Consider the following 26,454-nt stretch of genomic DNA (forward strand, 5'->3'; position numbering starts at 1 on the left):
TGATGTGGATGATTTGAAAACATATTATTACAACTAACTAGACAACAGCCCAGAAGGGGAATGACACCGATGATGGGCTTTTAGTACCTGTTGCAGCCTCAGGGTCTGCCATGCACAGCTCCACCTCCTTAGAATATGCATTTCACCCCAGCCCTAAATTTTCTATATTACTTTTATATCCTATTTATAAAGGCAGGTGGGAAAATTCTTAGTCTTGGAACATAGCTTTGAAAGAGAAACAATCAAAAGGCATCTAAAGAGGGTCCTCCTGGGACGTGGTGCTTTAGGAGAAGGGTGGTGCGCTCACCCACACAGAGCAAAATCAGGCCCGCATTCCTCTTGTCCTCCCTCTCCCATCTTCCCCTGTGACTCTTTCATTTTAGAAAGAAGCGTCGTCTCTGCTTTGACCTCTGCCCTGTGCCCAGATCTTGCTCTGAGCTGGCTGCCAACTAATCCTGAGTCACCCCAGGTGATGGTTCTGCAGCCTGGAGCTGAATCCCAGCCCTACTTCTAACTGGCAGTGAGTCTTGGACATGTGGCTTAACCTCTTCCAGCTGTAGCACCTTCATTTGTAAGACCTCTTGACTTAACCGCCAGCACCGTCATTTGACTAGATTCGATAGTGAAGGTTTTCCTTATGTGGAACAACTCTGATGGAATGGGATTTTAAAAGGATTGTGAGACCTTTGGGGGCAGTGTGGGCAAGCTCATGTCCTGACCTAGAATCCTGAAATATTAATCTCTGTGCTCACTGTACTTTGCTATATGCCTGGACCCTTTGCCCAGTTAGAACATTCAGATGGAAAGAGAAAGAAATGGTTAATATTCATTTTTGTTTGGCTTCCAAACTAGGTTCTTAAGAATTAAAAGAAAAGGCCTGGAGGGGAGCAGAGCATGGTATATGCACCACAAAGGTTAGTGAGACATGGGGGGTGAGGCTGACGGCCATGTCTTCCTCTCCCAGAGAGAGTGTGAGGGTCATTTGGATGGAGAGGGTACAGAAATCAGGTGATTCTGGGCACAGTTGTGGAGGCAGCCAGAGGCTGTATTAAGAAGTAGCTGACTGAGGTGAGGGGCCCCACAAATGAAAGTGATCCCTATAGAAAGACACAGAACACAGCACAGCCTGCAGCCCTGCTCACTGCCTGTGGCTCATCCCGCAGCGGGACCACCACTGGGATCCTAGATGTGGCCCAGCCTCCACCCAAACTGTCCCGTGTGGGACATGTCCCACCCTTGTCACCGTTCCAGTATACTATAAACCTCTGCTTCATGAAATGAAGCAAGGGACCTTGACTACAGACGGATGAATGGTGTAGAAAAAAATACTGAGAACTGCGTGGTCAGCAAAATAGGCCTTAATATACGTTCTGTGTGATCAATTATGATGATTGGCATTGGACCAAGAGGGTGATGGAGTTTAAAGGAATCCAACATATAGCATCCTTTTCCCCCAACATTTGGAGCACAACCCAGGAACCTTGAGAGGCAGACAAGCAGTTGAATTTGGGGAGCCAGAAACATGAGGCTTTGATTAAGTGGTGTTAAGCCTTAGGTGAAATAAACACTGGTAATGTGATCTTTAAAGTTTATTTATTTATTTATTTATTTATTTATTTATTTATTTAATTTTATTTATTTACCTGGGGGTTTGTAGGACTTTGTTGTGACACATGGCTGTTTTGTCTGTTTTTTTTTTTTTTTTAACGATTATGTGATTGTCTTTTGACCGGTAGGGTTGGACTGGCAGCTCAAGGTTTTATATTTTAGTAACCGTAGTCCAGTGGGATTTTGACCTAGCAGTTAATGGCAACTTTGTCCACAGGCAAGCAGCTGTTCTTAAACAGGCAGGGCAGCAAGCGCCAGTCTTACAAACATCCAAGAGCTGCACTGGCTTCAGTAAACACAAGGAGCTGAGGCAAGGTTTTGGTTAGAGGGGTAAGGAAACTGTTTTCATATGCCAGCTTTAAAGTATAGGGAATGAAACAATTTTTGTTGTCGTTGCCTGGCTGCAAATCTACAATCCAAAACTTTAAAAGAGTAAAAGCAGCTACATTTCATGTGTCCTAAAAACCATTCACGTGTGTGTTTCTCATTCTAATGATGAGCCAGGTAAAACAGGCAGGGCTGGATCGGCCACAGAGCTTCTGGTCCTATTGTATACTATTTTGAAAACTGAACAGGACCATAACCAGGGATACAGAGGAATGTTATATAATAATATGGTCACTTCGTCAGGAGATCACACCCGTTTGGAACAGAGATACACGCTCCCTTGTGGAGGCGCTGGGCGGGGCTGCTTTATAGGGATCCCGGCAGCGGGGAGGAGGCGGAGCTCTTGCCAGTGCCGAGCAAATGTGCTGCGCAGGCTCCAGAACGCAGGCGCACGCACCGTCTCTGCACGTGGCTCGCCGCAGCCACCTAGACTGCGCAGGCGTGCTGCTCGCGTCCCCAGAGCGCAGGCGCACGCACCGTCTCTGCACGTGGCTCGCCGCAGCCAGCTAGACTGCGCAGGCGTGCTGCTCGCGCCCCAGAACGCAGGCGCACGCACCGTGTCTGCACGTGCCTCGCCGCAGCCACCTTGACTGCGCAGGCGTGCTGCTCGCGCCCCAGAACGCAGGCGCACGCAGCGTATCTGCACGTGGCTCCTAGCCGCCAGCTAGAATCGAAGTGCCAGTCACAACGTTCCGTGGTGCCGAGGGGTCCCGCGCAGCCCTTATGCAGGAGGACCTCTTGTCTGAAGTGTCTGGTGTACGGCCTCTGCAAGCAGCACCCTGTGAGCAAATGAAACTAGAAGACGCACAAAGGAAAAAGAAGGTTAGTCCTTGTTTCATTACCCAGATTCTATTTTTATTTCTGGGGAATTGTCAGCGAGCTTTGCTGGTGACTGAAGCTTTTCAATTAAAAATTAAAATCCTTCCATAGGTATCGGTTATTTATTGATCGTTTTAGGTTATTTCTTCTTGACAAAACTGTGGTAGTTTGAGTCTTAAAGAAATTGCTTGTTCATTTAAGCCGTAGAAGTTATTGACACGTGTTGTTCATTATTTTCACTTATTGTCCTTTTAATGCGTGGAGTGAGCCCCTTTTTGGTTCCTAATATTGGTAATTTGTATTTTCTCTCTTGTTTTTTTTGGTCTGAATAGAGTTTTATCTATTTTATTGATCTTTCAAAAGATTATTGCATTAGTCTCCTATTGCTGCTGTCATAAATTTCCACAAATGTAGATTAAAACAACACAAATTTATTATCTGACAGTTTGGGAATCAGAAGTTCAAAATCAGGCCTACTGAGCTTAAGTGAAGGGGCTGGCAGGGCTGGTTCCTTCAGGAAGTTCTGAGAGCAACACCTGTTTTCTTGCCTTTTCCAATTTCTAGAGGCTCCTTGCATTCCTTGGCCTATGACCCCTTCTTGCATCTTTTAACTTCTTGCTTCTGTTATCACACCTCTAATTCTGAATTTCCTGTCCTCTCTAGTAAGGATACTTGTGATTCCATTGGGCCCACCCAGATAATCCAATCTCCCTGGCTCAATTTCTTTAATCACACCTGCAAAATCCTTTTACCTGGTAATGTATTCCCAGGTCCCAATGATTAGGTCATGGACATTTTCAGAGGACCATTACTCAACCTTTTATCGTCAGCTTTTGATTTCATTGCTTTTCTCAACTGTATGCTCACTTCCTATTTTACTGATTTCCAATGTTAGCTGTATTATTTCCTCCCTTTCTGCTTTGGATTGCCCTCTTTTTCTTGTTTCTTAAGGTGTAAATTTAGATTTTATTTGAGTTATTTTTTCTTTTATATTAAAAGCATTTAATGCTGCAAAGATCCCCCTAAACACTGCTTTAGGTACATCTCAAAAATTTTGATATGTTGTATTTTTAGTTTCATTCAGTTCAAAAACATTAATTTTTTGGTGGGGTCTTTTTAAACCCATGTGTTATTTAAAAAATGTGTTTTTAAGTTGGAATTTTCTAGATATATTTGTCTCATTGATTTCTAATTCATTCTATATGTGTGCTAATTTAATTCTCTCATGAATTTGAGACTTTTGAATTTATTGAGACTAATTTTATGAGGTTTGATGAATATTCCACATTTGAAAACATGTGTTCTGCTGTTTTAAAATGAATGTGTTTTCTCTTGTTTTGGAGTGAAGTAGTCTATCAGTATCAATTTGGGTCAACCTGGCTGGTAATGTTTGACTTTTGTGTCTTTATTAATTTTCTGTGAACCTTTTCTATCAATTACTGGGACAAATGTGTTGAAATCTTCAATTACAATTGTGGATTTTTCCCTTCTTTTGGTTATATAAATTTTTGTTTCATGAATTTTGAATCTGTTATTATTTAAAATGATCATGTCTGTTTAAAATGAGTATGTTGTCCTGATGAAGTGATCACATTATCATTATAAAACATTCCTCTCTATCCCTGGTTATAGTCCTGTTCATTTTTCAAAATAGTATACAATGGGACCGGAAGCTGTGTGGCCGATCCAGCCCTGCTTGTTTACTTGGCTCATCATTTTAGAGTGAGAAACTCACACGTGAATGGTTTTTAGGACACATGAAATGTAGCTTCTTTTGCTCTATTTTAAAGTCTTGGATTGTAGATTTGCAGCCAGGCAACAATGCAAATTGTTTCATTGCCTATACTTAACAGCTGTGGCATAGTACTGAAAATCCCTCTTCCTAAGAGATAGTGGATACTAAGTTACTAGGCATAACTCTTATTGGCTTCAGCAGTGGGATGCCAGAAACACAGGATGCCAACCAAGGACAATGGAAATTAAGATGTTTTTTAGTATGTTAGATTGGAAATAAAGGCACCATAAAATAAGACCTACTCCCTGGAGCTGCCACCATTGCAGGGTTTTAAACTTTGTTGGAAGGGAGCCATGTCTTAAATTCCACCCTCTAATTGCTGAGACAGTATGCGTCAATGGCCTTCCCAGCCCCTCCCCGTAATATGGTGAAGTATGGTGCCATAAAGGTCACGTTCTTCCAACAAAGACATAGAATGACCAGCATCGTGGCAAAGCTGCAAACAAGGGTTCTGTCCCATTTCTACTTGGGACAGAACCCTCTCTCAGGTATCACTGACTCTCTGCTGTGGTCTTTGGCAGTAATAAGTGAGGGTCTGGGAATATAATCTTGTCTGGGATATCTGCTAACTGCAAAGGGTTGAAGAGTTTGCTGAAACAAGTGAATGTGAGACTGGTACTCTGATAATCTTTAGTGTTCTCTTTGACCTCCTCAAAAGTGAGGCACATACGAGTGCAGGTGAACTTTCAGATCCCAAGAGAATTAGTCCTATTCCAGTGGAAGAGAATTCAGCTGCAGTTGCTAAAGGAACCACAGTTCTACTGAGATAGGGATATTCCTCTAGATGGACTCAGAAGGATAAGAAACAGGGAGGATAGAATTTGGGACTTTAATTTCTTTTGGCTTTAAACACAAAAGAAAGATAATTTGATTTTAAACTTTAATATCCAGGGAATTTAATTTTGGAGTTATAATTTCAACCTGGAAAATTCATGATAAGAGATTTATACTTGAATTTGAAATGTTTTTATTATTGGCATTTTATTGGAATATCTTAAGGTTGTCATTCAGTTTCACTGAAGAATCTCTAATGAGCTCTTTTGGATAATGTGGCTGGACTTAATTTAGGATGGGAGATAGAATAGGGAGTGCTTGCGTGTTGTATGGCTTTGCGTTTTTATCTTTTTGTTATAACCCGTTACATAGCTTTCTGGGGACAGAAATCATCACTGTTGATAACAGTCCCATGAAAGAATAGTGGTCAGTGTTGGGGGAGAAGCCTTATGAACCGGGAGCTACAGTATTCTGATAGACTGCTGACTCCTTCCCTTGGATGGAGTGCCACGTGTCTGCTAGACTATAGAATTAGGGGTTAAACCCAAAGGGTTAAGAAGGAAAAAACTGAGGAGTGATAGGAGGAAACACTCCTTTCTCTTGATTCCATTGCTTGTCAAGGTTGAGAACCATTGCATTGGAGCAGTGATTGATTACCTGGGAACTTGATAGAAATGCACATTCTCAGGCCTCACCCAGCCCCACTGAATCAGAAACTCAAGTGGGCCCAGTAATGTGCATATAACAGGCCCTCCAGGTGATTCTGATACACGCTCAAGTTTATGAACCACAGCAGTGGAGTAACTGCTGGTCTCTTGCCACCTTCTTGCCTAGTTCCTGGTGAGTGGGGGCAAGGTGGGAGTGACCTGTCAGATTTATAAAGTTTGGGAGAAGAAAGCGGGCAGGTGAGGCACTTCTTGTGCTGCTTTCTTCAGTCCCTTCTGTTTCTTTGGAAACTGTCTGCCCATGGAGAATATGCTGTTTTGCTCTATTACCCACACTATTTGGCAGGCCTGAAGGGCAGGCACTGACCACAATCAGAGAGACTTGAAGCCTGGGAAGTTTAGTTTAGGCAACAGTAATAAGTCCATTTGCCTTTCATGCCCAAGCTGGTTTCATTCAGCCCAAGCATTGTATCATTAATAGTGTTTGGGCTTACCTCTCAGTTGGTTCTGAACTTGGGCAAGGAAGAGGGATGGTATTTATTGGGTCCCCTCAATTCTAACCGAGGAGGAAGTTGTGGTATATTTGCCATCCTTGAACTAGGTTAATTGGGATGTTCTGAACCCTGTTAAGCACCCTGCTCTGTGAAGGTGCTTGGTTGTACCATAAGGAATGGGAAGAAAACAGAAATTATTTACTAGGTTCTGTCAGAGAATTCCTAAATAGCTCACTACCATGAATTCATCTGTTGAAACAGGGTCAAGACTATTACTCGTATTAGAGGCTAGGGGCTCTCTATTAGAAATTAGTCAAGAACAAGGAATGATACTCAAATTAGTTCATTATGTTGTCTGTTAGACCCAGTTGTGCTTTCAAAAGTAGTGGCTTATGTCAACTTCTGGATTCTCTGTGGAATACATACGGTGTATACTACTATCCATTCATGATCGCAGATCATCAAGGGCCTTGTAATAGATCTAAAATGGAAGACTTTCCCCAAATTGACTTGTAAACATGTTATACTGATTGTGCTCTAAAACTTCATTTATTGTCGGTTGTTTAGAACTTAAAAAGCTTGAAAGTCGTCTTACCTGCGTGATTAGAGCCCCCGTCTAGTCCACGTTTAATCAGTAATTTGACTGCATGTTTGCAATGAAATATTGTACATTTGCAATAAAAAGTGGTGTTATTACCGTAGCACTAGTAATTCAGCAAAGCAAAAGAAATAATGAATATAAAATAGCTGTTGTTTATTTTGGATATTTTAGAGGATAAAGGGATAGAAGAATAATTTTGATCAAATTCGGAACAGGATTTCTGTGTACTTTTAAGTGTTCTAGAATTTGATGACACTGATAGCTTCAGGGTAGTTTTCTTTTGCCTAAAGTTTCCAGGGAGCTAAAGTAATTGCTCTTCTTTTTTTCAAGACAGAGTGCCTTTTAAGAGGGAAAAAAATGTTTCCCTAAGGTGACCAGGCCAGAGTTTAAAGAGAGAGCAGAAGAGGGGATTGGGTTAAAGTGTGTGTGTGTGTGTAAGTGACAAATCGAGAAGCTTAGATAGAAAAGAGTCAAAGCTGGGAAGTCTAAAGAACAATGAGGAGGGTGGCATGGGCAGGCCCCCAGAGACAGTTTGTAAAAGAAGGAGAAGATTTAGTTGAATGAGAAAGATTCATAATTTATTAAATTGCCCCTAGTTGGTGTTCATCCAAAACTGCATCACTTCTTGACTTAGGGGGCAACTCAAGTAGTCTCTGGGCAGCTGGGTGGTAGGGTGCCCTGCAAACGTCCTTTTGTGCTTATAGGAGCTCATAATGGTGAATGTTCATAACTAGGAGGATGCAAGCAAGTTTATTTGCGCGTCATCTAGACCAGCTAAGTTTTGGGCATGCCAAGTTTTGTACCCTTGGGTATTGTTTGAAGGCAAATCAGAAGCTTCCAGATCCTTATGGTGTCTTGGAGCCATTACTGACTTCTTGGCCTGTATTGGGTCCCCTCTCGAGCTCAGCCAGCATCTAGGTGGCAGGGCAGTTAAAGCACCAAGGGGAAGGACTGCCTTTTCACACATTGCTCATGAATTTTCCAGTGTGCCTGCTGGCCACTGATAGTGGCAGCTTCCTTAGACCTCCAACTGGATAATGTCCTTGGACATGGTTGCTGGAGAGGCAGCAAATGAACTGAACTCCTTGTCCAGGACGTCACATCTAAAGCAGTCGGGCAGGGCTGTGCCAAGTTTAATTCACAAAAAGGGCCCCAAGGAAATGAAGGCAAATGTAAACCTGGCTGCTGTTTGCAAGGAAAGGCAGCCCCTGTCTGTTCTGTGACAACATCTGCTGCAGAGCAAATTGTCCTGGAGCTGAAAACCAATTTGAGAAAAGGCAGATACCTAGGGGTCGGTGCTTAGGTGGGAGCTCTCTGTTGTAGCGAAGTGTCAGAGGGGACCTCACCTGACAGGAGACCAGAACTACTGTAAGAGTCATTTCTGAATTGCAAAGGAGGTGAGTATGAAACGCCTATTTTTTAGGGATTCATAATTAACAAATTCTTTTTGTAAACAGAACATTCCATTCCTCTTTGCAATGCTTTAAGTGCCTTTTGATAACCCAGTCTTACAGAGTGGGTTAATTCTGACTCACTCTTGCAAATGAGTTTCCTGAGACTTTGAGAGGAAAGCCCTGAATCCAGCTGAAAAAGGGAAATCACATTTAAATGGAAAATCTGATCCTCTTGTCTAATGGCATCTGGCATTTCCACTTTGGTTTACTTATTTGCAAATCAGACTTTACAAAAGTCTCATGGAGAAACTCAATGATAAGTTTTTATTCTTTTATTCTTTTTATTCTTTTATTCTTTTCCTATGAGTATCAGCAGTGGTAAAAGATCTTATCTCTAAATTAATAAAGAGGACCTGTCCTGATTAATAACCTTAAGTACTCACAAAGCCCCAAACAGATTCAGGAAATTCTATGATAAACACAAACATATAAATACAGGATGGCTTTTACTGCATTCTGGTTCTAACCTGGCCTATTGGAGTCGGGGCTCTGGGACACTATTGTGCCATATTTACAGAGGTAAAATTGCAACTATTGTGATCTTTTTCTTTTCTTCCCCTCCACCTTTGTATTATAATTCTGTTTCCCTTTTTCATCCTTAGGAAGCAGGCTTCTGTTGACTGAAATAAATGCACAGCCTAGAAGTTGAGAGTTATGTTTTATTTGGCGGACAGTTCTGAGGACTCGAGCCCCTTTGAGCCCAGGATGACAGCCTCTCAGATCACTCTGAAGGACTGCGCCAAAGAGGCAGGGGAGAAGCTAGGATATATAGGAGCTTTACAACAAAGACCGGAACAATAAAAGACTACTTGTTAACTAAAGAAAACAGGGCATCTCAAGTTAAAGCATTTAGTGCTTTTCTATGTATGGGAGGGAGCAAACATTTGGGCTCATTGAATTCATTCCTTTGACAAGCACCTAGCTATCGAGGGCCAGTATACTGTCCTTTCGTATTCTGAGTCCCCTCAGGGTGCAGCATTGTGAGTGGCTGCAGGCTGGTCTTCACTGGCCAGTGGCCGTAGCTGCGGATGACTTGATGGCTTCAGCATTCTTTGTTTACTGATGTGGTTTGCAGTATTTTTCATTCACACTTCCAAATCACTCCAGTGATGAATTGCTAAACGATGGGACTTTCCATAAAGTCCCCTTAGTTCCAGGTCATGGGCCTAGAAATAATTTTCCCATTGTCCATTATCCCTCTCTGAACATCTCTGGCATCTAGCTTTGTAAAAAAGCTAGCTTACAAAATTGGCATCACTTTGTGACACTGATTGGAAGTATCTGCAAAAGCTAATCATGTGCACATAACTATGACCTGACAGTTCTACCACTTAGCTTGTACCCAAGAAAAATGGGTATACATGCACACAAAAGAAATGTACACACTCATACCAGCACTATTCAGAATGGTAAAAGCTGGAATCAACCCATCATCAGTAATCGATTAAAAATTGCAGTGTATTTGTAAATAAAATACAGAAATGAGAACGAACAATCTGCAACTAACAACATGAATTACCATCACAAAAATAATGTTGAGCTAAAGAAGCTAGACACAAGAGTATATCATGTGTGTACTTCAGAAATGGCAAAACTAATCTGTGGTGTTAGAAGGGATGAGGGTCAGATAGCGACAAGAAGGAGACTCTACTAGGGCCTCTGGGGGACCAAGATGATCTGTTTCCAGGACCTAAGTGCTTGATGTACAGTTGCGTCCCCTTTGTGTACTTATCCATGTGTGTAATGTATTAAAATATACCTCTTACTTTAAAACAAACAAACAAAAAACACTGAAAACCATTCTGAGATACTTCAGTCTTTTTCCAAAAATACAACCATTTCTGTACAAAACTTTAACCAGAGAGCAAGCTCCGTTCCAACACCGAACAAGCTACCCTTGGCTATTATCTTAGTGCTCATAGTTCTTAGTGTCAGCGGTAAAAGGCTTTGCCCCTAGCTAAAAGCATTTCTAAAACTGATGAGCATTATACCTACAAAAATTTGACACATGTTTGAGAGCCTGTTGTGTGCCAGGCATTGTGTCAGAACTCCTTGTCCATTCTGTTTCTGTACTTCCTTACTCTCCTGCTTTGCTCCACCCACCCTCCATCCCACACACTGTGCTGAGCTGACCATGTGCTTCCATCTTCCTCTCTTTTCTCCTGTGAATAGATCAGCTTTCCATGCATGGGGCCGTAGTGCAATGGAGTTGAAACTGCTAACACACTGGGGCAGGAAGCCACTGAGAGCTGGATTTCAGATATCGCTAGTAATGTGCCCCTCCTACTTCCCAGGTGCATGGATCTCAACCGCCACAAGCCTTGTTCAGCTACTCATTGTTAAAAGCTGATACCGAAACTCAGCTCTGATAGTTACATTTCTGGATGCTGTATTAATCTTTCAGGCCACTACATGACCAGTTAACACACCAAAGTAATTTGAAGAATTATATCCAAGTGGCAGAAAACATTCAGCATCATCCAGAAGTGCTTCCAGTAAAGTAAAAATTTCTGAGAAATACACTTATTCTTTAGATACTGGGATATTCTAACTCTGTAGTTTCCAACCTGGGTTGCCTAGATCTCTAGGTAGGAACCAGGTCCTTAAGTTATTTGTAGTACGTTAAAAAGCTGAACAGAAGTTTCACTTTGATCCACAATAACTTACAGGCTAGGTAAAAGGTAAAATTTTAGGCTTGATTAGAAATAAATAATCTTTGTATCGTAAACTTTGTTATTGCATGTTGATCACAAGTTCTAATTGACATGTTTTGATGCCTTTGATAAATGTAAATTGGTAAAAGGATTAATAGTTACTTAACAGATGGAGCTTTCTTGAAAATCAGTTTCAAAATGTGAAGTCCCTGAAATTAATAAAATAATAGAATGGCTTTGTGGTAGTGAAAAGTTTGGCGACTTCTGATGGGGTTTGTGTCTTGCCCTTCTGCAGGACCAGCAGAGGGCGTTACAATTAAATTATTCCCTAGAGCCATTCTTGTTTCAAGAGCACAAGATAACAAAGGAGAGGACATTTAGAACATGAAGAGGCCCCTGCAGAGTGGAGAGTGACCACACTGGGATGGCAAATCCATTTCATGTAAGAGTTTTTAAGGAGTAGATGTAACATGCAACAGTTTTTTCTTGGTGGTACTGTTTTTATTATGGCCTATAATTGCCCACAACTGCTCAGAAATAGGCCATCTCTAGAGTTTGTCCATTTAGGGCATAGCCCCATGGATCAGCCCACCTCTGACCCCCTAAGGAGTCATTGTTGTCAAAAGGAGCGGGTCTGAATATGTTAAAACAGTGGAGTTATCTTGGCATTTCTGGGCTTGGTTCCTCCTCCTCCTCCTCCTCTCTCTACTCTTCCTCCAACGATGACCTTGGCAAAGTTATTTCAGGCAGTAATACGTAGGAAAGGGAGGTTCTTTTTGGTCAGGGGGTATAAATCTCCCACCGCTTCCTGCCAGGCTGTATAAGGAAGGTGCACCTTGCCCTGTCATCCTGAAGGAGGCTCTGCCGCGGGGAACGTGTGCAGTCAGGACGGGCTGGACTCCATCGTTTCATTTCCTCTGCATGGCTGGTTATCTCTTCCTGGAGAAACTGAGCCTGGGTCATCTTGCCTCACCGCTTTTTATAACTACACATTCCGCTGATTACTATTCTACAGATTCACATTGAGTTTCATTAAGGCACTTAACCTACTTAATTATGAGAATTGTTGTACTCATCATTTCTTCGCATTTTAAATGTTCCCACAGTGCTCAAATTTGTTTACTCAGGCTGCATACTTGACTTCCGAACTAATTTTATATATTTGAGCTTTTTAAAATGTGATTTTCTTCTCTCTTTCTGTGTTGAACAAGTGCTGTGTGACTGGAAATGTAGCCCTCGTGTTCTGAGTCCAGGTAAGAGGTCTGGAGTGGGCAAGCCCTTTCATGGCATCCCTCACGGCTCGGTCATCTTCCTCAATTTGAACACTTCCAGTGACGGGGGCCGAGGGAGCGTGCTCTAGCTCACAGGGCACAGTTTCTGGTCACCTGATGTAGATAGAAATCTGCTTTGAGTTGTTAAGCAATAGATGCAACTTCTGATCTTCTTCTCAGTTGTCCCTCAGATCTTTGAAAAGCACTATCCAGTTTTCTTTCCAATTTTCTCTCTCCTGAAGACCGAACATGTTCAAAATCTTTAATAATGTCTCATGATGTGAGCCGCTTTTCTCTCCTTTGTCATCATGATCAAAAGTTTTCTATTTGTCAGTATCTCTTAAACTCTGTCCATACCCCCCTCTATCAAATAAGCAGATGACTAGATTTGGGGGAACTGAAGGAGCTTAGTCTGGTATGGAGGTGACTCTGGATTGATCATGGGGTTGCATGATTTGCAGCAAAGAGAAAGCCAAAAGTCAGTGACCTTAGGCAAAGCTGGGATCCAAGGCCAAGCTGATAATTCAAGTGTAGCATCTGAATCGAATGTGACTGGGCCAAGAAGCAGAAACCAGCTAACAGCTGGGTTCAGAGCGGAGTGCAGTGAGTCCCTAGGGTGAGGAAAAGGTTCTCTATGTGCTTCAGTAGTTTCTATCCCCTGTATCCATATGGGTTTGACCACATCTCTTAGCCCCAACTCAGTGTGCTATCTAAAAACACAACTCATTAATTGCTGGTGGTTCCTTACTGAGAGACAGCTGATGATAAACATTTGCTTTTTATGGTAAGACATTTGTTGAGCTCAGTAAAGATTTTGTGGCTTTTCTCTATCACACAGTGGTGTGCATGGTGGTTTTTCTGACATGAAATGTGTGTTTTATATCTATGTTTATTTTCCAATTCTCTGACACCAACTGGGTGTCAAAAATTCAATACAATTTTGACACTATGGAAAGTTAACAAAGATCCCACAGGTTAAGAGCTCAGACCCACAAGACTGCCCCCACATCAGACATCAGCTGCACTTGGGGTGCTGACTGCCTACACTTATGGCTGACTGAATACAAATTTGGGGGTTGATAATATGCTAGAATGACTCACAGAACTCAGGAAAATAGTTTACTTAATGTTTGTCAATTTATTTTAAAGGATACAACTCAGGAACAGCCAAATGGAAGAGACGTGCAGGGCAAGGTAGTGGGGGGCGCGCTGAGCTTCCGCACCCTCTCAGTGCACCTCACCCTCCCAGCACATCAGTGTGTTCAGCAATCCTGAAGCTCTCTGAATCTCTTTTCTCAAGAATTGTTATAACCCAGCCTTCAGCTTCCCTGTCCTCCCCAGTGATAGGAGTGGGATGGGACTGAAAATTCCTACACTCTAATCCCTGTATTTGTTCTTTCTGATAATCAGTCTTCATCCTGAAGCTATCTAGGGGTCCCCATTTTAAATCACCACACTGGTATAAACTCAGGTGTCCTGGAAAGGGGCTCATTGTGAATAACTAAAGGCACTCGTATCACTCAGGAAATTCCAAGGGTTTAGGAGCTCTGTGCCAGAAACCAGGGACAAACATCAAATATATTTTTATTATACCACAGGGTAACAGCAGGGTGGCCTCTGGTATTAATGTTCAGGTTTCCCTTTGAGAATGAAATTAGAAAAACCAAACATATCATGAATCAGATTGGCTCCCAGTCTTTAAAGACTAATCTAGGAATGTGTGATGGGTAATTTTCAAGAACACTTGAGCTTGAAAAGTGTTAACCCAGGTCAGTCCCTAGAGTATATGTTAACATTTGCTGGCCTAAAGCTGTAGCCTTATCAATGTATGTAACCAGATTGAAAAAAAAGAATAGCTATAGTTATCCTATGAGACAGAAGAAAGTAAGGCAGAATTTGTTCAGCGCAGGCAGGGGAGAGGTAAAAACCTGGATTTAGAAGTGAGCATTTGTACTATCTTAGAGCTGTTCTCCGTTGTGGAGCAGGGATGACTCATCAGACCTTTGCATGTTTGGATGAAATATTTCTCCATTCTCCATTTCTCTGTGGTCTGATTCCTTGCTAACTAACAAGGCACTGATTGTGATTCAGTTTTTCAGGTGTCTTGATTCTGAGAAGCACCATGGACAGTAGATATGAGTCATCTTGCCACTGGAAAGGGATAGGTCCATTTGGTAAATTAATGTATTTTAATTCTCCTTTATATGGAGGAAAATTATGATTTGCACGTCAGCCACATGCATGGCTTCAGTAACTGCTTATAGATTGATGACCCCCTAATCTATGACCACTGACTAGATCTCTCTTGATAGAAGCATCACACTGCCTGGTGCGTCATCACTGAGTCACATCCACAACTTCAGGTCAACCTGTCCAAAACTGAGCTCAGCAAAACTTGCCCCATCAATCTCCTTGAATATCTCTGCTTCAGTGAATTATACCATCTGGTTGCTCAAGCCGGAAGCATGAGAGGCATCCCCGGTCCCCATTGCACCCTGCCTCAGCTTTTGGAATTAACTACCAAGTGCTGCCCGTCCTGTCTCATCTTCTCAACCTGCTGCCTTCTTTGCAGGATCACAGCCTTAGCTCTGGTCTCATCATCAAGGACCAACCAGGATCACCTAAACAGCTCTCTCAGACTTAGGCAGGTCTCCTGTGCTCCATTCTGCCCCTTGCTGCCAGAATAATGCTGTTAAAATGTGATTCAGCCCACGTCAATTTTATGCTTGAAATTCTTCAGCAGCTTTCAGGATTCCAGACTTCAGCTTAGCCCTAGGGCCCTCCTTGAGATGCCCGCCTCATCTCCATTCCCTCCTCTAGAGACATCCTGTGTTAGTCTTCCTTATAATTTCCCTGAATGCATCATGCAGTTTTGCACCTAAGTTACCTAATATAAATTGTTTCTTCTGCTTGGTATAGTCTTATCTTCCCGGCTGGTCCTTTCCTTGTTGTGTTCCCATCAATTGTCCAGAAAGCCTTCTCCACATCCTTCCTTTAATCTACCTCCCTCAACTTTGATTTTCTCTCCAGTGACATTAGGGGATTATCTATGGCATATCCCATGCCAGACAAAAGCCACTGACTAGAGATAGATGAAGATGCAGGTTCCCACCTGGCCAAGGTGATTGGGTATTCCCTGGGGGCTATGGGGCCAGTGAAGAGAGGGACAGCACCTGGGGCTGAACTACGAAGTGTGACTTGAACTAGTGTCAAGAGCCTGGGGGTGAGGACTCAGCTGTTGCCTTGGATGCCAAGTGTGTGACTTTGGGCTGTGACTTAGCCTGGCTGAGCCTTAACTGCCTCATAAATAAAGGAGATTAGGAAAAACTTCCCTCCTGCCTCATAGGAATTTTATGGTGATCAGGAGATAATGTGCCTGGAAGTGCTTTGTAAATTGAAAATCACTAATCAGATATCAGACACTGTCGCTTTTGTTCTTCCATTAATATTCTCAGCCTGTGTTTGCTTTGCCTGCTTTTCCTTCTTTTGTACGCCTTCGGGGATGTTCTTTAGGTACAAGGCAAAGACTGCAGTGGTAAGCTCGTCCATTTAGTAGTGCTTTCACGTATACAGTCCCACCCTGTGTACCCCATTACCAATCTTGCAGGAGAAATTTCTCTCTTGGTTTTTAATAACCCAAACCTCACAAAACATACATATTTCTTGAAACATTTTGACTGATGTTTACATTTAAAACATTTATATTACATCTCCCCGAGTCAATACATCACATTTAATGAAATGGCATGAAGGAGAGGTCTTGAGTTCCAAATATGATTGGCAGAGCACCGGAATTCCATGTTTTGGAAAGCGCATGTGGTGTCAACACAGCCTTGCTGGCACCGAGGGGCTGAGTCACTAGTTATACAGAAGGACCGTTTGTCAGCAGGCCTATTAATTGTTTGGTGATGGAGTGATCTTTTAAGCATTTTCCATTCTAATGTAAGAATATGTGACTTACAATATAGGTGTTTTAGTCTGGCTTCAGGAAAGTGAGTGGGCATTGCATTTTGATTTCAGGTATACTGCTAAGTTTTCCATTTAAAATGATATAAAAGAGGCTCTGCATTCGTGTTTTCTTAGAGAAAAGTAATAGATTACTGACTTTATGCATGAGAAATATGCATTATTATTTGATTTTGATCCGGCTCATTCGTAAAATTGAAAACTGTGAGGCTTCTGGGAGTTGAGAATTTTCCCCAGAGTCCCACAGCTTCTTGTGAGGAACGAATCCTAGCTGATTGTGACACATCTGTGCTTATCTCTTGGCCTGCTGTCTCTCCAGTCCTTCCTGGGCTGGCCTGTGTTCTCCTGTCGGGCTTTGTTGGGGGCTGTGTCTCTGTGCAGAGACAGCTCTGCGGAACCAACCTTACCCCCTCCCCAGCCCTGGAAGAGCCCAGGTGTCTGGAGAGTGACCTTTAGGGTGACATGGACATGACATTCTGTGTCTTAGCTCAGGCTGCTGTAACAGATTCCCATACACTGGGTGGCTTAAACAGTTATCATTTTTCTCTCACAGTTCTGGAGGCTGGAAATCCAAGGTCAGGGGCCAGCTTGGTTGGGCTGTTGATGAGGGTTCTCTTCCTGGCTTGCCGATGTGTCTTTAAATGAGGAAAGAGTAAGCTCTAGTCTCGTCTCTTCTTACAAGCGCACTAGTGCCATCATGGGGACTCCACCTTCATGACCTCGTCTAGGCCTAATACCTCCCGAAGCCCCACCCCCTAATACCATCCTGCTGAAAGTTAGGCTTTCAACGTGAATTTTGGGGGCACACAAACATGCAGTCCATCCTAGGACAGGTTTTAATCTGCATAGATACTAGCTAAATTTAGTAGCATTTTCTCTGACATTACCCTGTGTTTAAGCCTGAGTTCTCAGATTTTTTTTAACCATTAGGAGATAGAAGAAGTTACTCAAAAATCACATTAGCCAGACAGTGAAATATATTTTAGATTGTTTGATTTTGAGGTAAAAACCCTATCAACTAATTTAAACAACAAAAAAGAGAGTTGTTGGAAAGGTAACGTGACAGCTACAGAGCCCCCTTGGGCTGGCAGTGCACCCAGGGCTCTCCAAGGATCCAAAGAGGGGCCAGTTGGCCAGGCGGCAGCTGCTGTCTCTGCTCCTTTGTGGCCACACAGCCTCTTACCTCTGTGAGCCTCTGGGCAGGTGCTCCTTTTATCCCTCTCTTTGCTACCACCTTCCTCCGCTCCATTTGAACTCAGGTTGTGTATGGCCCCTCCAGCCCTAGCTTTAAAAGTTTCCAACAGATAGTAGTAATGGCCTTTGTGCGCCAATTCCAAGTTCTTGGGAGGCAGAAGCTACCTGATGTTCCTGGAGTCAGATGGTCACCCTGATTTGATCAGTTATTGCTGTAGAAGGGGTTATGGATATCCGTGACTGCAGAGGCCCACCCCTGCAGAAGTAGGGATTGACACACCGGAGCTAAAGACTTGGCTGAATAAACAATCCCCAAACCAAAAAGCAATTACACATATGTTTCAGATTCCTCTAAGGGAAAATGGAGAAATAGAAAAGGAAAAGAAAAAAGATAAACGTGGTCTTTAATCATACGTACGTGTATGAACATGTGTGTGTGTGTATGCACACATGCATATATCTCTAGACCTTCAGGACTGTGTTTTTCAATAAAGTAAATCCTTCTCTCCACCCCCACTCACTGCCTTTCTTTATACCAGTTTTATTGCCTTGGGTAGCAGTCTCCTGGGCTGATGTCAGCAGGGTGTATGTCAGTTCCTTGGAGTGCATGCGACCTGGATGAAGCGAGTACACAGAATCAAGGCAAAGTAGGTTATGGGGTGAGGTCTGAAAGACTTGTTTCCTGCACTGCTTTCTCAGTGCCCAGCACCAGAGCTGGGCCTGGCAGATAGTGGGCACTCAGTAAGTTTTAATGAGTGAGTGAACGGAGCCTAAACAGTTCATCACCACTAAGTAGATGACCAGAGCTAAAGTCAGAACACCTGGCCAGAGAGACCAGAGAATGCCTAGCAGTCACCCACAGCTGCCTGTTTATTATCTCCATGACACTTTTGAGGGTAAAGTGAGGGAGGAGTGAGGACAGACTGCATTTAAAGAGCCAGGGGCAGGGCAGAAACGACCATGACATCTTTAACTTTAAAGTTGCTTTTCTACTTGTTTATCTCTTCTCTCTTTTGTAAGCTTCTGGAGGGCCAGAATGGAATCTGATTTATGTATTCTGTCCTCCTACCGGCAGTAATAATATGCACACAGCTGGTACTCAACAAATACTGGATGAATAAATTAATAAATTAAAAATGTAGGAAATCAAGAAAAAATAATTCTCAATTGATCTGATACAGAATTTTTAATGCAGAAAGTGGGCTTTAACAAATGTTTTCCTCCTCAAGAACTCAAGTACATGTCAACAGTGTAAGAATCTTGGGAGATAATTGTTTAATTTTTATCCTCTTTTTAAAAAATACTGCTTCTGCAGATGACTGTTTTTCTTGAAGTTTGATATACAACTGATTTCAGTACTTCATGTTGAATGAGCGCATCCTCTCAGCTTAATTTCTGCTTGTAATATTTAGTGTATATTTTGTGTACTGTACATTTAAACAAAGTAAAGGCTATCTAAATATTATTTCTATATGAGTTAAGGTTGTAGACATTATGCAAAATAAGCTGCATCCAGTATTAGCTGGAGCAATTTATTTTTTATATTGAATTTGTATCCTGTAAACTTGCTAAACTCATTTAGTAGTTCCAGTAGCTTTTTATAGCTACTTTAATATTTTCAGTATACAATCATGTCATCTGTGAATAAAGACAATTTTACCTAACTGTCTGCCAGAAAAAGGCAAACACTCTTCAAAGGGATGCGACAGATCTAACACTCAACAACTTACCACTGTTCAGCATCCAATTAAAAGTTAATTACATACTCAAAGAAATAGGAAAATGTGACACATAGAAGAATCAGTCAGTAGAAATAGACCCAGAAGTAATAGAGATGATTCAATAAGCAGACAAGGACTTCAGCTATCATATATCCTGAGATTTTAAGGAAAACCTTTACATAATGAGGAGAAACATAGAAGATACCAAAAAAACCAAATGAAACTCTTAGAGATGAAAAATACAGTATCTCACATTTAGAAAAAAATATTGTATGGGATTCACACAGGTGTTTTGCTGGCCTCTGTCCCTCCAGGATGTTAACAAGTCCACTTTCTGTCCCTTGAATTCCCTCTACTTCCTCTGAACCAGAACATGCTCAGGTGTGACTCCCTCCCCTCCGGAATTCAGGAGGCAAGGACTGAGGGAGGTGGGGCTGCCACCAGTCTCACCATCTGTGGGATTCTGTGACTGTCTCTCATCCTGTAACATTTGGGGCTACTCCACACTCTATATTTGGGAAAGGAGTGTAGGGGAGGGAGCTTAGGTGATTATTTCTATATCTTGCTTTGATTTGATCCTTTTTCTTAATACTGTTTATTTACTGCCATTTCCACTGTTACTAAGCAGCTGTTTCATTGTTGTCAGTCACTTCTTCTCTAGAACATAGATGGTGGATTCACAGACAGAATCTTTGGGAGGACTCCTGGTCTCTGGTAGGGGGTGCTCAAATCCTCTTTCCCCGCAGATTTTTATGTAAAATGTAATCATTTGGCCTCTGCTCTTAGAACTAGGGCAATCAGAATCTTGATTATAGACACAATTGTTGAAAGTGACCTTGGAATATCCTACTGTTATAGATATATACAGGGGAGACGAGAATTAGACCATAAAATCTATTTCCAAGTTTTCAAAAAAGTTCTTCCAGCATCTCTGTAAAGAGCTTGTGTGACTAATAGGCTATAAATAAATATAACTTTGATGCATTATGCAGCATGTAGTCTGCCTGGAACTGAGACAAATGAGGCAAATAAATGCTCTATTCAGAATCATCAGAATCTTTAATGATAAAGTCAGCTAAAGCATATGTGATTTTTTCCCAAGCTTGAGCACATGTGAAGGAAGTACTTCTGGATAACCCTTGTGTGCAGATGTTAAAGTTCATGTATTTTTATTTCTCCCTTTTGTAAGATGTGAAAAAAATGGCAAATTTATAAAAACATCCAAGAAAATTGGTAAGCATTCCCCAAAATGTATTTTTGAGAGGGGGTTCCTCTTGAGTTAATCTCTTATTTCTTTTTTTTTTCATTTTTTTTAATTTAGTTTTAATAGGTAGTACATTCACATGGTTCAATGTAATTGTATACATGTGTTTGTGTGTGTGTGCGTCCACATGTTTGTGTGTACAGTAAAATATCGCTCTCACAATCCATCTCCTCAGGTCTGTACCACCAGTGGCACCACTATTATTAATTGCTGGTTTAGCCAACTGTCCCCAGCATATCTTTCTTTGAGTTCAAGCTGATACCGACATATATTTTTATTTTCCCTCCTTTTTACCCAGAAGGTGACATACTGTTACACTGTTGTGTACCAGCAGCATGCCAAAGGCAGGGTGGTGGAAGTGTCCCACAGAGGCGTAGGAGATCAGCAAGTAGAACAAAGACCAATAAGAGTTTTGGAGGAAGGAGTGTTGACCTGCGTTGCTTGGAATTATTGGCACATGGTTATTTTTCCAAAAGACCAATTTGTAGTCTGTTTTTAAAATTGCTTTTAAATTTCTACAATGAAACTTGGATTGCCTACATTAGGCAAATGCTCCCTGTGCTATGTTCGTAGTACGTCACTTTTCTCAATATTCTACAGGTCTTTCCATATTAGTGGAGAGGGAAGTCTGTTTTCACAGCTGTATAATATTCCATTGTGTGTGGGGGGCAACAATTTATTTACTTAGTCTATCAAGGACAGTTGGTCTTTTAGGGTTGCTTACAATCTTTCGTTTTTACAAAGTATGCTGCAGTGAACAACTCATACTTATGTAATTTTGTATACGTGCACAATACCTGTAGGATATATTACCAGTTATGGATTGCTGGGACAAATGGTATATGTATCTGTAATTTTGATAGAAATTGGAAAATTGCTCTCTATAGAAACAAGCATTGTAAAAGATGGCCTGTTTCTCCACAGCTCTGCCAGGGGGGCATGTTATCAGAATTGCTCTGTATTTGCTAAACTGATGCGTGAGGAGAGATGTAGCTCAGTGTATTTGTATTTTAGATTTTCATTGTGATCGAGTTTCAACATCATTTCATTTCTTAGTGGCATTTTATTTGTATTTCCGTCTCTGTGAACTCTGTATGAGTATGCTTTGCTGACTTTTCTAATGGCTGATTATTCTTACCCATCTCTAGGAGTTCTTTACATAGTAGGGGGATTAGCCCTTTGTGGGATGTGTTGCAACTATTTATCTAGTTTATCATTTGTATTTTAACTTTGCTTGTGTTTTTGATTATGCAGAAGTTTGAGAGTGTGTGTTGTGGGGATGGTTTCAGTGTGTGTGCAAAGTTGAAGTTATCAATATTTTCATTATGACTTCTGATCTTTGAATCTTGCCTTTCTCCTGTAAACTCAGTGTACCTCAGGGTAACCAAGTAGTTGCTGAGGGGAATTTTTTCTTTATGGAAGTACTTCACCTAATGAATACAAAAGGAATGACAGAATCACAGTATCACCTGCTGCAAGCCCTGGTGGGTTAAAGAATCTGGAGGCTGATAATCAGTGGCTCTAACATCACAGATAGGGAGAGAAGCAGGCATTTGTTGCCTCCTAGTAAAATGATAAAATCACTGATGATGTGTCTTGGCAAAATAGTGAATCTGAATCGGATCAAGCCTGTATACCTAAGTATCAATTTACAAAAGCTATAAATGAGAGTAAAGGATGAACAAAAACATTTCCTCTCCTCTTTGAAAAATTGGCACTTGGTTTAACTCTGTTCCCTTGAAAATGAGCTTCTCTTCCACCACGAGTCTGAGAGGCCAGATCTTAAGCTAAGATCTGGAAAGATCAGATTAGCCAATTGTTGGGTTGTCGGAACATTTTGTTTTCTTCCTAGTGAATAACAAGCTCAGGCCCTGTGACTCTGTGGGGAAAAGCAATGCCTATTTCCAGGGACTCACGAGGAAATGCTGTCTAATGAAACCGCATGGGCCCTGTAAGCTCAGGTCTTTTACTGAAACCCTCTCCCTCTGTGCCCAAAGAGTCTGCAGAGCAAATCCTTATTAAACTGATAGCTATTATTTAGAATAGCTCACATTTCAGGGCAATTGCTATTCTCCAGCCAACTAAATGCCCAATTAGTCTTTAATAAAAACCCAGTGCAGTGCCCAGCAGAGAAAGGTATTTAACAAATCCTTTATTGCCCAATTCATTTAACGTGGGTGACCTACATAATATGGATACAATTTTTTTCTAAAATAAATACTACCCATGAGTTGACTATAATGGAATTATCTTGACTAAGTCCTTTGTTACAAAGAAAACGAATCCACAACTGGAAAGGCGTATGCATTATTCCTTTTGTCCTCACATTATCCCTGTCAAGAGCAGGAGAACTGGTCATCATCATCATTTTAACATAGACTCAATTTAGGGCAACAATGATGAACATTTCCTTTCTTGGTCCCAACTCCTAATCTCCTCTTGAGTGCAGATAGGCAGGGATAGCCGTCCTATCAGCGGAGGGAGCACCTGACTGGTAAACTCCACAGGGACCAGTATACATGACAACACTATTGTATAGGGTTTCTTTTTAAGTGAAATACAAAATGGATATTCTTTAAGGGATTTACTGGCTTCCTCAAATAGCATTTCAAAAATTTTGAACTTAATTTTGAGCACCAGTTCCTTCCACCAAAGAGCTGGCAGTAGCTCTTTATCAGGAGTGTCCTGGTAGAGTATCCATGTCCAGCTTCTCTATATTTATGTATTAATATGTTGTCCTTTTTAAATTTATGTGGCAGAAGACTCAGAAGATTCCCTCCTCAAGGTATTTAGTGTACAACTCTTTGGTTAAGAAAGATTTGCTGTGCTTCCCACAAATTCTTCTAGGGGCACTTTTCCCCTGCACATGGTGATAACCACGCTGTCTTCCTCTCACTCGTACTGCCTGCCTTGGGCTTGTGGACAGAGCTCTGGGCTGTGCTGTCACCCCCACGAGCTGCCTCTGTGCACGTTTGCAGCAGAACAGTCTCTGCAGTCCTGCTGTTCGTTCTGAGATGACCTTCTGCATGGGGAAAGCGCTCATTTGTTTTTGAGATGCAGCATGTTGTTTTGGAAAGAGCATGGGTTCTGGAATTGAAAGACCTGAGTTCAAATCCCAGCTCTGTTGTTTACCAGACATGTGACGGAACAATTCAATTAATGTTTATGGTCCCCACTCCCCAAATCTCTTAAATAGCAATGTTACCAGCCTTGCAGAATTTTGTGACAATTAAGTGAGATAACATGTAATAGTTCTAATACATAGTCCAAGCTTAATACTCTATTTCATTGATTATAAAACACACCATTATGGGTTGATAATATTTTCTGGAAGCAGGATTTAACATTGGAAGTGTATAAACCACAAGATCCTGTGTGTCAAAAGAAAGCTGGTGATCTGGAAAAGTGGACAGGGACAAAAATGGGAGCATAGAGTTCCAAGGAAAAGTTTTATCTTGTTTTGCCTGGCCCAGGAAATTGAAAATAGCTTGAAATTTATAGTTCTCTTGAAACATGTTTTGATTTCCTGCGATTCCTGGCTATGTTACATAGGAATATTTTTGCTACAAGCAAAAAGAAAAAAAAAAAACCCAAGAGATTTCAAGGATAATTCAGAAAGTCCAAGGTGAAATCAGGTGGCCTAAGACTGCTGCCGTGGTCTAGGACACCTGTGTGGGTGGCTTCCCACAAGCTCTTCTCCAGACATTGGACCAATGTGCTCTCTCTCTGCTTCATCCCTCCTGCATGTCCTCCTCCTTCTTACACAGGGGAGGTGGGATAAAGAGGGCTGAGATCTGGGTGCGGGCATAGGGCGAAGGAAACATGATAGCCCTTTGTTCTGCTTTGTTTCAGGCCCTAGGTCTGTCTCTAATCTAGACAGAGAAATTCCCTGACCACAAAGGGACAACATGGGCTTGGAGGCAGCCCACTGAGTATAAAATGTAAGGACTCAGGAACCTGTTTCCTGACTATCCCATGCCTCTCCATTCACAACATCTGGTGTACCTGCAGGGGGGAAAAGAAAAAAAGAATGGAATGAATCAAAAGAATCAAATTAGAAATTTCAGTGGTTGAAGGGGGCAGAAACAAAATCTTTTAATTCAGAGGCTTCTAGAAGATCTGAGATAAACAAGTGCCGTCCCTTGGTTGCACTTAGAAGACACTGTGCCCCTGCTTTCTCTCCTCTCTTCTCCTTTGCCATCACTCTAGCAATACTTTTTTCTAATTCTTGTAACATCCAAGGAATTTGAGACTGTCTAAGAGAGATTCTAGGCTTAATTTCTTTTCCATCCTTGGTAAAACAAATGATTTCAGGAGTTTGCCCAGAGAACCTTTGAGCTGAACATCCATCAGACTATTTATATCCATCAGAAATGCATCAAACTGTTTCCACATCCATCAAACCATATACCATGATGCAGCCTATGGCTTCCCTCACCCAGGGGACCTCAGTCAAGAAGTAGGAAGAGGGATGAGCATGAGGGTCAGGGGCTGTTTAGTCTTGCCTCAAGATGGTGGTTCTTAAAGAAGTAGCAGCTTCTTACCTCATGAGGAGAGGTATCTAGTGGTTTTGGGGGTTGTATGCAAGAGGGATGGAAACAGGTAGGCATGGTAAATAAAACAGACCAAATACATGGGCTTAGGCCTGGGCAAAGGGTTTCACATCTTAAAAGGTCAGCATGACACCGGAATAAGGTCTTTGCCTTTATAAGGCTAAGCTCAACTAACTGTATCCTGAAGCCAGGGGGCTCCCAGTGGGCATGAGATTCTTTGGGCAGAAATAAAATGATTTCTTTACCTTTTGCTCTCAGCTCTGAAGGCTCCCAGCTTGCTCACCAAACTGCTGCGTATTGTGTTTGCTGACGCAGAAGAATAGCACTTCCCTATAGGATACTACCAGATGGTAATTGGATTCTAATAATAGAACAACATGCAGAGAATTCCCACTGCTTGGTTGGGTTTTAACTGATGTGACAGCAGAGAGCCAGCCCCTCCACTGTGTGCCAGTGTGGGGAATCAGCTGTGAAGATTTTGCCTGTTAAACTCTCTTAGAAATACTGGGTCGGGGGGAGGAGGCACAAAGTTGCTGGTTGGCGTGGCCCTGGGAGCTCCAGCTTTCTCTTTCCAGATTGTCTCTAGATGATTGCCTGCTCCTTGTGTTTCCAGAGATCCCCTTGAGAGTTGGGGCTTCTGCCTTTGAAACCGTTTCTTCTCCCTTCTCTGCGGTCTCAGTAGGGGGCAGTTTTCTGGAACCAGTGATTCAACCTCGGGAAGGAATCCAGTTTCTCTCTCCCTCATCACCCTCAGGCCACCTCCTGAGGATAACTCCCTGAAAGGCCCCTGTCAAAATACCTTGGATGGAATTGGTTTTTCCCCAGGGTCTCGACTCAAATTGCTGGAAAAATGGGAATTGTGTAATTTCGGTGGAGGAATAAGCAACCTGTACCACCCGCCTAGGGGACATTTTCTCAGGGAAACTGCTCAGTGTGAGTTGTGGGAAACTTAGACTCTCCTGAAAAAATAGGGGCGGCTGATCAATGCTGTCTGTTTTCCAGAGATCATTTCTGAAAATGTGCCAATGATGGCAAGCCACTAGATTAGGGCCCATGTACTAAAGAATTAGAACTACAAAGGCACTGAAGATAATCATTGATATCTTGATCCATCTAATAATATTAAGCACTAGTATTTGCTCACAGTGCCCAACCAAAAATCAGGGCGTGAGGTCTCTGACCTAAAGGAATCTACAACCTGAATCATAGACTGAGCCTTAGAAATCACATAGAC

The 26,454-nt window shown here is 42.0% G+C and overlaps 1 long non-coding RNA gene across 1 annotated transcript in view; it reads left to right on the forward strand.

Annotated features, from left to right (window-relative positions):
• The first annotated feature begins 2,696 nt into the window (after nt 1-2,696).
• Nucleotides 2,697-26,454, forward strand: part of LOC116280913 (uncharacterized) — a 72,143-nt gene continuing 48,385 nt past the window's right edge. The window contains exon 1 of the long non-coding RNA XR_004190305.2: nt 2,697-2,817. This is a non-coding gene — a long non-coding RNA (uncharacterized lncRNA). The remainder of the gene's footprint in view (nt 2,818-26,454) is intronic.

Source organism: Vicugna pacos, chromosome 6, assembly GCF_048564905.1.
Source record: "Vicugna pacos chromosome 6, VicPac4, whole genome shotgun sequence".
Lineage (NCBI taxonomy): Eukaryota > Metazoa > Chordata > Mammalia > Artiodactyla > Camelidae > Vicugna > Vicugna pacos.